The sequence below is a fragment of the Miscanthus floridulus genome, chromosome 17 (assembly GCF_019320115.1).
Source record: "Miscanthus floridulus cultivar M001 chromosome 17, ASM1932011v1, whole genome shotgun sequence".
Lineage (NCBI taxonomy): Eukaryota > Viridiplantae > Streptophyta > Magnoliopsida > Poales > Poaceae > Miscanthus > Miscanthus floridulus.
Genome location: NC_089596.1, coordinates 3,878,304 through 3,890,119, shown reverse-complemented (window position 1 = coordinate 3,890,119; position 11,816 = coordinate 3,878,304).

Genomic DNA, 11,816 nt, shown 5'->3' with positions numbered 1-11,816 from the left:
CCAGCCGGGACTAAAGGTCCCCCCTTTATATCCCGGCCGCTCCTCCTTCCTCCCCGAGCCCGAGCTCAGCACATTTTGAAGCTCACTGCAGTAGTGTTCTTGCTTCCCTCCCTCCCTCCATTGTTCCTCCATCCATTATTCGATTCCTCCATCGATTTCTTCGATTCCTCCGTCGATTCTTCAGTTGTAAAGGTTACCAATCTCATACTCTCATTTTTCACCATTGTCTTATCTCATTTTGTTCACTATATATATATATGGTTCTTTATTTTGGTTTTTTTTCATTTGTAAGCAATTTGAGCTCAAAATCACTTCAAGCTTGCATATTTACATGAAATAAGGTTAAAGTAGCTAGTTGAACTTGCGGACCGTGTTCATCTCGGTGAGCACGTTCTCTGCCGAGCGGTAACGGACGTCAAGGAGGAGCTTTGATTCTATGAGGGAGAGCGGCAACGGTCGTGGAAGACCGTGTTCCCTTCCTCGTAGAATTGGAGCTCTTCCGTGGTCAAGTACGGTGCCGTCCTGTGGAGACATGCTCACCGAGATGATCACGTAAGCAAGGTCAACTAGTACGGATGGTTATTTATTCACATGTCCTGATATCGTCGCAGTAGTCTGTCAATCACCGTACCCAAACGTAGTATATATATAAATATAAACTTAGAAAATAGTTAGAAAATTATAGAAAATCCATACTAGTTGAACTTGCGGACCGTGTTCATCTCGGCGAGCACGTTCTCTGCCGAGCGGTAACGGACGTCAAGGAGGAGCTTTGATTCTACGAGGGAGAGCGGCAACGGTCGTGGAAGACCGTGTTCCCTTCCTCGTAGAATTGGAGCTCTTCCGTGGCCAAGTACGGTGCCGTCCGGTGGAGAAATGCTCGCCGAGATGATCACGTAAGCAAGGTCAACTAGTATGGATGGTTATTTATTCACACGTCCCGATATCGTCGCAGTAGTCTGTTATGTGTGTACACTCCCATTCTTCTGTTAATTTGCAGAAATATCATGTGAATTACTTACCTGCCGCAGTAAAAGACGAGAACACAATGACCATTAAAAATATCATTGTTTAGAGATCTAGATAATTTTATAGTTTCTTAATTTTATTTGTTTATAAAAGGAGAAATTTATAGTGTATTAAAAAATGAGTATAGAGAGTAGATGGCAACTGCTTCCGGGTCCTCGGCCTCTCATGGGTTTCCAAAGCGACTTAGGCCGGGCCTCCCTCTCATTCCATGCGGCAAGTGTCGTGATGAGACGAAGATTGTGATGGAGTACCGAGTGAAGAAGGAGGGTCCCAACAAGGATCGTATCTTCTACAAGTGTCCGGATCGCAATGTGAGTTATTTTATCGTATTTAATGATTATGGTTAGTTTATACCTATTTTCATGATGGTTGTGATTAAAGTTCTAATTTTTTGTTTTAATTTCAGTGGGATGGCAGTGGACGATGTTCAGGCTTCTACTGGGAGGAAGAGTATGTTGGACTCGTGCAAAAATATCTTGCACAATAGGCAGATACGACGGCTAATGAGGCAGTGATCCAGCCGAAGAAGCCCAAAGATGTTGCACAATCGGGGGATCTGTCTGTTTTAGTTGAGATTGGTCGTGAAATCCTACTGCTACTGAAATGTATTTTAGCTTTAGTTCTTTTAGTGATAGTTGGGATTGTCTACATTGTAGCGATGCTTTCATAAATTTGTATCTTTTGTGGTGGCACGCATGTTGTATAAATAATTAATTATGATCTAGGTTTTAATATGGTATTTATGTCATGTAATGCAGATGAGCCGTCATTGGATGTATAATGTTGATCGCCGCTCCCAAGAGTTCATTGACGGCGTGCATTCTTTGTTACGTGCGGCCGAGGCAAACAAACGCGATGGTTTCATGTGCTGCCCATGTGCCATATGTAAGAATACGGTGGAATATCCTTGCTCAAGGACTCTTCATTCACACTTGTTCAAGTTGGGTTTCATGCCAAACTATATTTGTTGGACAAAGCACGGAGAAACCGGTGTTGTAATGGAAGAAGGTGAAGAAGAACAATGGGACGACAATGATATTATTCCCGATGGTGCGTGCTTCAATGATACTGCAATGGGAGAAGCTGAAGAAGAGGTAGCCGCAGAAGATGAGCCGGCTGATGATCTTTCTCAGGTCATTCGTGACGCACAAAGAGAATGTGAAAGTGAAAAGGAGAAGATCAAGTTCGAGCGGATGCTAGAAGATCATAAGAAATTGTTGTACCCAACTTGTGATGCAGGGCAGAAAAAGTTGGGAACCACACTAGAATTGCTGCAATGGAAGGCAAAGAATGGTGTATCTGACAAGGGATTTGGAGAGTTACTAAAAATTCAAAAGAAGATGCTTCCGAAGGACAATGAATTGCCCGCCACTACCTACGAAGCAAAACAAGTTGTCTGTCCTATGGGGCTAGAAATAGAGAAGATACATGCATGTCCTAATGACTGCATCCTGTACCGTGGCAAAGAGTACGAGAAATTGGATGCATGCCCGGTATGCCATGCGTCGCGGTATAAGATCAGGCGAGATGACCCTGGTGATGTTGAGGGCGAACGTCCGTGGAAGAAAATCCCTGCCAAGGTTATGTGGTATGCTCCTATAATACCACGCTTGAAACGTCTGTTCAGAAACAAAGAACATGCAAAATTGTTGCGATGGCACAAAGAAGACCGTAAGGTAGACAATATGTTGAGACACCCTGCTGATGGGTCCCAGTGGAGAGCAATCGACAGAGAATTCCCAGAGTTTGGAAATGACATAAGAAACTTAAGGTTTTCTTTAAGTACAGATGGTATCAATCCTTTTGGAGAGCAGAACAGTAGTCATAGCACTTGGCCTGTTACTCTAAGTATCTACAACATTCCTCCTTGGTTATGCATGAAGCGGAAGTTCATTATGATGCCTGTGCTCATCCAAGGCCCGAAGCAACCTGGCAATGACATCGATGTGTACCTGAGACCACTTATTGACGAACTTCTCATTTTGTGGAATAAAGAAGGTGTACGTGTGTGGGATGAGTACAAACAGGAACACTTTGATCTGCGAGCATTGTTGTTCGTAACAATCAATGATTGGCCTGCTCTAAGTAATCTTTCAGGACAGTCAAACAAGGGATATAATGCATGCACACACTGCTTCGGTGATATTAGAGGTGTATTCTTGAAAAAATGTCGAAAGGTCGTGTACCTTGGCCATCGTCGATTTCTTCCTGCAAATCACCCCGTAAGAAAGAAAGGCAAGCATTTTAAAGGGAAGGCAGACCACCTGAACAAGCCTCGCAACCGAACCGGTGAGGATGTACTCGATATGGTCAATGATGTGAAAGTCGTCTTTGGAAAAGGACATGGAAGCCAACCTATTCCAAAAGACGCTAACGGTCACGCACCCATGTGGAAGAAGAAGTCCATATTTTGGGACCTACCCTATTGGCAAGTCCTGGAGGTCCGTAGCTCGATCGACGTGATGCACCTGACGAAGAATCTTTGTGTGAACCTGCTAGGCTTTATGGGTGTGTATGGAAAGCCTAAGGACACATTTGAAGCACGACAGGACCTGCGTTGTTTGAGAGAAAGAGACAACCTGCATCCAGAGAAGACAGATGATGGACACCATTACTTACGTCCTGCTAGCTACACTCTAAGCAAAGAGGAGAAGGAAATCATGTTTGAATGCTTAAACAACATCAAGGTACCATCTGGATTCTCCTCGAATATAAAGGGTATTATAAATGTGCCAGAGAAGAAATTCTGTAACTTAAAGTCCCATGACTGTCACGTTCTCATAACGCAATTACTTCCAGTTGCATTAAGAGGAATTCTACCTCCAAATATACGTCTAGCCACCGTGAAGCTATGTGCATTCCTCAATGCAATTTCTCAAAAGGCAATTGATCCAACTGATCTAGCTAAACTACAGAATGATGTGGTTCAATGTCTCGTCAGCTTTGAGTTGGTGTTCCCTCCTTCCTTCTTTGATATTATGACACACCTCCTAGTTCACCTAGTCAAGGAGATTTTCACTCTCGGTCCTGTGTTCCTACACAACATGTTCCCTTTAGAGAGATTCATGGGAGTCCTGAAGAAATATGTTCACAACCGTGCTCGCCCAGAAGGAAGCATCGCCAAGGGCTATGGAACAGAAGAGGTCATTGAGTTCTGTGTTGACTTTATTCCCGACCTTGACTCGATTGGTGTTCCTGAATCGAGACATGAGGGGAGACTAAGCGGAAAGGGGACACTAGGGAGGAAAACATATATTGGTACGGATGATGATTATTTCAATAAAGCGCACTACACAGTTCTACAGAACTCCTCTTTGGTAGATCCGTATATTGAGACACACAAGGATCTCTTACGATCCGAGTTTCTAGGGAAGACTGAAGCTTGGATTACGCATAAGCACATGGAAACTTTCAGCGGTTGGTTGCGAAAAAAATGTCAAGGTGATGAGAGCATCCATGAGCAACTGTATTTATTGGCTATGCAACCATCATGGCATATCGTCACATACAAAGGGTACGAGATAAATGGGAACATATTCTACATAGTAGCCCAAGATAAAAGGAGTACCAACCAAAACAGTGGTGTCCGCATAGATGCCACAGACCCGAATGGGAATAAGCAGACATATTATGGACGCATAGATGAAATATGGGAACTAGAATATGCACCTACTTTGAAGATCCCATTGTTCAAGTGCCAATGGGTCAAGGTGACCGGAGGCGGGGTAACAGTAGACAACGAGTATGGAATGACAACAGTAGACCTTAGTAATATTGGGTACAAAGACGAACCATTCGTCCTTGCCAAGGATGTGAATCAGGTGTTCTATGTCAATGATATGTCTACCAAACCAAAAAGAGGGAAAAACGATAATGACTCAACCAAAGAGCCAAAGCGCCACATAGTTCTTTCAGGGAAAAGAGTCATCGTGGGAATTGAGGACAAGTCGGACATGTCAGAAGAATATGAAAAGGATGACCGAATTCCGCCCTTCAAAGTGAACAAAGACCCTAGCATCTTGGTAAATAATGAGGACACTCCATGGTTACGAAGCGATCATAACCAAGGGACATACGTAAAGAAGAAGTTCACTGCTGTGCCCACTTGATGATATAGTGATTTAATATAGTGTGTGTTTGAGATATTATGTAATAATTGTGAATTCAGATGTTTATTATGTCATGTTTTAAATTAAATCAATGTTTGATTTGGTGGGATTTCTCTCTCAAAAAGGTAAATTAGGATACCGAGTGATGAAAAATTAAAATATTAACGTTAAAATGACGTGAAAACAAATTTTCTGTCCAAAACCAATAGTTTTAATAATTTTAATTAAACACTACATTTTTGCATTAACGACATAATAAATATTAGTTACATTATGTTTTATAATTCTAACAAAAAATAAAAAAAGTTAGGTTATAGATTTTTCCTATGTGCAATAAACAAAATGAAAATTCATATTTTTAACAAAATAATTTTATGCCTTTTATTTAATTTACTATGTATTTAACAAAAACTATTGCATTTCTATTGTATTTAACAAGACTATTGCTTAAAACAGGCGGGAAACGAAACTGCAGCCCACCTTTACTCCCGGGTGGGAATCCCACCCGGGAGTAAAGGTGGGCTGCAGTTTCGTGGCCCGCCAAAAAAAACCCTTTACTCCCGGTGCGTGTTACCAACCGGGAGTAAAGGTATACCTTTACTCCCGGTTGGTAACACGCACCGGGAGTAAAGAGACCTTTACTCCCGGTTGGTAATACGCACCGGGAGTAAAGGGTTTTTACTCCCGGTTGGTGGCTGGCACCGGGAGTAATTCTCTCTGATATATAACCCCCAGCGCCTGGCGCAGATCGATCCGCTCGTCTTCTTCCTCGTCGAACACCGCCGCCCTCTTCTTCCTCGCGCCGCCTCCACCGCATCCGTTCGCCTTCCGTGACACCGGCGCCGCCCTCTTCTTCCTCGTGCGGCCTCCACTGCGCGCGCCCGTGCCCCTCCTCCGCGCGACCCGTGGCCCTCCACCGCGCCCTCCTCCGCGCCCGAGGCCCCTCCACCGTGCCCGTGGCCCCACCGCGCCTTCCGTGACACCGGCACCGCCCTCTTCTTCCTCGTGCGGGCTCCACTACGCGCGCCCGTGCCCCTCCTCCGCGCGACCCGTGGCCCTCCACCGCGCCCTCCTCCGCGCCCGAGGCCCCTCCACCGCGCCCTCCTCCACGCGACCTGTGGCCCTCCACCACGCCCTCCTCCGCGACCCGTGGCCCTCCACCGCGCCCGAGGCCCCTCCACCGCGCCCGAGGCCCTCCACTGCCGAGCTCGAGGTGATATGTTCGTCGATGTCTTTGTACATTCGCCCGAGCCCTCCACTGCCGAATCATAGATCACGTCGAAAACTACGTAAAACTTTGGTGGAAGCCATGTCAACGCTCGAGGTCGATTGAAAATTCCAAATTTTGAATCACAAAATCTAGGAACTGAAAATGAATATTTGGAACTGTATGTATGCAGCGAGCGAGGAACTCTATATATTTGGAACTCTATATATGCAGCGAGTGAGGAACTGAAAATGAATATTTGAATCACAAAATCATGACAAGTTTAATTAAGGACCACCAATATGAAATTACTTTAGAAATTAATTAGATCGATGTAAATCCATGGCTTGTATAATAAACACGCTATATATTATTTGGTTTATAAAAATTAAGCGTTTTTTAGTTTATAAAAAATATCACATGTGATGATGTAAGCAGTTTTGGTTGGACTTGCTTGCATGGCTACAGACAAATGAAGGAAAACTTCAACGTTTCTTCATTTGTGAACTTTGAATATACAGATATAATATATTAATGTTGCTAAAGTAATATGATGAATGACACATATACTTACATTTCATAATGACTTATACGTTTCTCATATGATGAATGACTACATGGTTCACATGGTACATAGGATCACAACATCACGCACCGACACCGCCCCGGCCCGCCTCACGTCGTCGTCGTCGTCAGCACGCCGGCCCGCCTCACGTCGTCGTCGTCAGCACACCGGCCACCGCGCCGACACGTATATATACGTCATTTGTATTCATATGCATGTATATATACATCGCGGAGCACCGCCGCCCTCGTTCGTCCATGCGTTTCTATGTATACGGCGGAGCACCGCCGCCCTCGTTCACCCATGTGTACATACATATATACGGCGGAGTGGAGCACCACCACTCTTGTCACACCGCCCTTTCTCGTGGCCTAGTTGATCAACATTCGTATTATCGTTATCGTTAATGCTAAACAATCACACCAGGCCGAACCGCGCTGTTGATGTACTATATATTGGTTTTGTTTTTTGAAGCTAGATGGCCGACCCGAGAAACATGGATGAGGAGGAGTTGATGATGAATTTGATCAACACTGGCACTCAAGTTGCCGGCGATGATGGTGCTAAAAATAACATGCAAGAGGATGTAGATGACGGGAGTCAGTACTTAGCTCTTGAACAAAATGAGCAACAACAGATTGTCCAAGTATATATTTTTTATTATTAGCTATATATATTATCATATGTCTTTATGTGTGCTCATGACATTAAAAATAATGTTTATGTTTTGTAGCCCTCTGGATCGACATCAACAACTACAACGAAGAGTAAAAATGTTCGAGGTCCCAAAAAGCCATTGGAGGGCCGCTTCATCATCTGAAGAGAAGGAAGAAGGAACTGATGCATATAAAAAAGACATGTCTAGATTCTATGACAAACTTAAAATGAATCAAGAAGCAAGGAGAAACCTGGAGAAACCGTACTTCTTCGTAGCTCCAGATATTCTAAGAAAAAAGGTGACTTCTTACCAGCAACAACAGCGGGAATCTCGTAAGCCGTCCAAATCAACGTTATCAGACTATGACCGCACTCTCACCAAGTCAATTGAGGCGGCACAGAAAAAGAAGCGGGCAGGAAAAGGCATTGCCCAACTCGGACAATAAGCGCACCAATCAATCCCCCCGCTAGTTGTTGGTAATGAATATGGTTCGAATTTAGGATTAATGCATCAGGCAAACATACCTCCGGATGTCGATTTGGATCACCTTGGTGAATTTCTTGATGAGACTGGTCTCGACCTTTACCAGATGTTTGGTGATGGAAACATTGAGAGTGCGGCGGAGGTTGATATTTGGAAGAAAAAATTTGTACTAGGCCAGAGTCTATACAACCCTCAAGCCTTATCTGATCTAGGGACACAAATGTACCTGCTAAACAAGTGGTACATGCAGGCGTCTACCAGTGGAGACTTCTGCGTTGGTGTCAGAATTAGAGACGAACATTGGTTCTGTGGCGATGATGTTATGTATGTTGACTTTGCAGAATTTCATCAACTATGCCACCTGACCTCTCTGGACAAAGTTATCATTAGCTGCTATTGCCTGTAAGTAATAATTCTTTCGATCTATTATTAAACTCATCATATGTGTGTATATGCATATAAATTATCCTAACAAGTACTATATATATGCAGATTTACAATGACAAAGCTCAGAAAGGAAGGCTGCAATGAAATTGGTTTTGTTGATCCCCATATAGTATTCGAAGACCCAATTACTCCAAAGACTAATTGGAAGTCTGAGTCAGAGAGTAACCTCATGAACTTCTTAGTGAACCAACGCCACAAGAAGGATATACTCTTTCCCTATAACTTCAAGTGAGTGTTAATCATGTCGATCATATCCTTAATGGCTCATATGTTGATTCTAGTTAATTAATGAGTGTTATGCGTTATATCCTATAAACACATGCAGCAATCACTGGATATTGATGAACATCGATCTGGTGAAAAGTCACTTGATAATCTATGACTCGATGAGAAAACCACAACAAGACTACCAAGATATGATAGATATTATCCAGAGGTAATTTCGGGATCTCTAGCAACTATATATACACACAAACATGATGATTAACTATATCTGATGACGTGGCAAATTTTTTATTGGGCAGTGTTTGGAAAACCTTTATTGAGAAGCAACACATGGAAAAATGCAAAGCGCCACTGAATGTAATCCCTTTGAAAGTAAGTCCCCTGAATCGCATCATCTTTATTAATTAAACATATAGCTTTCACCGGATCACCAGATTGGATGACAAATCTTTTTCTCGTAAAGTGGTGTCTAAGGCAGGAACAGGGGAACAACTACTGTGGTTACTATGTTTGCAAGTTTATCAAGGTGCTCTCCCAAAGAACTCCTACAGAGAGACTCAAAGTACGTTAAAAATACACTATATATTCATTTAATTATTATTATTGATTGTGTTACTATGTCTTTATATATATATATATATATATGTACATATATTAATTTATTTTCCTTTAATTCAAACCTGTAGACTCGATGGTTGGAGGAAAAGGTCATACGGCAAGACCAAATCAAAGCAATTCAAGAGTCTATAGCTGAATTTTTTAATGAGCAAGTCATCGATTCCAAGGGTGAGTTCTACTTCGACCCAACACTGCCATTGAAGCCAAGCTAGAGGATGAGAGGAAACTTGTTATGTCACAACAACTGTAATGCAATCTTTTGTAATATATGCACATGAAATAATATAATATAAAATACACATATGCATGCATGCATGTAAATATATATATGATGCATGCATTCATATATATATATATATATATATATTTCTATGCTTGAATTGTGTGATTTAATACGTTCATTGTGCTTGAACCGAAACATACTATATGCGCGTATAAATGTATAATTAGCAGCGTACAATACGATTTCGAAAACCTATTTTGAAAAGAAAACAAAAAAATGAAAAGAAAAGAAAAAAGAAAAAAACCTTTAGTCCCGGTTCGTATTACCAACCGGGACTAAAGGTGCCGGCCATCGTGGCATGTCAGGAGGCACCTTTAGTCCCGGTTGGTGTTACCCACCGGGACTAAAGGTCCTCCTTTAGTCCCGGTTCCTGACCCGAGACTAAAGGACCCCCCCCTTTAGTCCCGGATGCTTGCTCCCGGGTGGGGAACCGGGACTAGAGGGGGTTCCCCACCGGGAGTAAAGCTCGGTTCTCTACTAGTGTCTATAATAAAAGCAATGTATCTTAAAAAAAGTCAAAACTTCTTATAATTTAATTTCCATAATAACAGCCACATAAAACACATGCAATTGTATCGTTATCTGAGTCCTTAAAGTAATCTGATTAGGTTACGAAACCTCTTTATTGGGCCTGACTTTCGTGCTCTCGAGAGGCTGTCACACCCAATTTTAAGGATAAAATTGAATGCATAAAACTCATGTGTGCCCAGGGATCAGTCACACATATAAATTAACAAATTACAAAAAGTATCATCATGGTGTATCTTACATCACGATTAACACAATCACATAGTCTTACATAACACAGCGGAAAATAAAAAGATAACTCTCTCATGGTAGCTCCAACACAGGGATGGTCAACTGGTTGACCACAAGCCTAAAAGTCCTCTAGAAACTCCTCATGTCCGTTGACATCTGTTACCCATCCGAGATTTTTATCCAAATATTGAAAGTAAACAAGCGTAAGTACTTCCCGTACTTAACAAGATAACATGGGGTTATGAAAGCTCAAAAAGGGTGACTCTGGTTTACTGCGGTTAGCGCTTTTAGTAAGTCAAGATTTTATCATCAACTATTATCAAGTTATGCTTAAGCTCCAATTAAACCCACATGATCAGATATCAGAATCAATTGAATCATATTATCATCGTAGAACATCATAAATGAACAATAATAAGTAACCATTTATTCTGTGAGTTTTCTGGGCCACTCATGACCGTGAGCATGGCTGTTATAACAGTTTGTAACACTCTGCAGAGGTTGTGCACTTTCACCGTGAGTCGTGATTCCCATATGCCCGGGTTAATTACTCCCATAACACTGCCAAGGTGAGCGGGCGGGGTATACTATGAAGCCATTTCATAGGTTTCTCTAACGAGTTAGGGCCGCTAGGTTTCCTCGGCAGGCAGATGTAGGAACCCCCTTTCCTATGGCACATTTCCATCGCGGCTATACACATAGGAACAGAGGCAGTCCTATATCCAATGTGGCAAGCCCCTTTTGTGCCATAAAGGTAACCTCTAACAAGCTAGAAAAGGTCCTATTACTGAGCTAAAGTCAGAGCCATGTGACCCTCGCGGTTGCACTGTCAGTCCTAGCTTTTACCGACAGATAAGTCCTTATGGAGGGCCAAGAGCATCATGATCAAAAGTCATTTGCTCCTTCGCCCTATAATTCAGTTGTTTAAAAGCAAATTTTACCTTTTCATTCCATAGAACCATTAGTCATTATGTAGATCATGTACGGTTACATTGAGCGCTAGCAAACTACCCATATGCATATAACTCGTAGGAGACAAGGAAACATGATACTCAATCACTAGGATGTCCTTACGAGTATCAAAATTAGACACATGCAAATGAGAAATTAATAAATGGTGAATAGGACATCAAGGTAGATCCCATGCTATACTTGCCTTGCTCAACGAACTCAGGCTGCTCCTGCTGGTCGTCAAAGAACTCTTGGTCTCCAACGTTCTCCTCATTGTCTGAACTCGACCAACAAAGCAACATACAAGCATTCCAAAGGCATTCATGCAAAGCAAACAATTATGGGATTAGAACAGTACACCAGGGCATAAAAACAAGATAAAAAGGTTCTTAAAAAGAATCTACCTCTCTACGATCACATAGACGCGAAGTTCACAAAAAACGGAGCTAAAACACGAAAGTTATGAATTAAATAGGATTTCC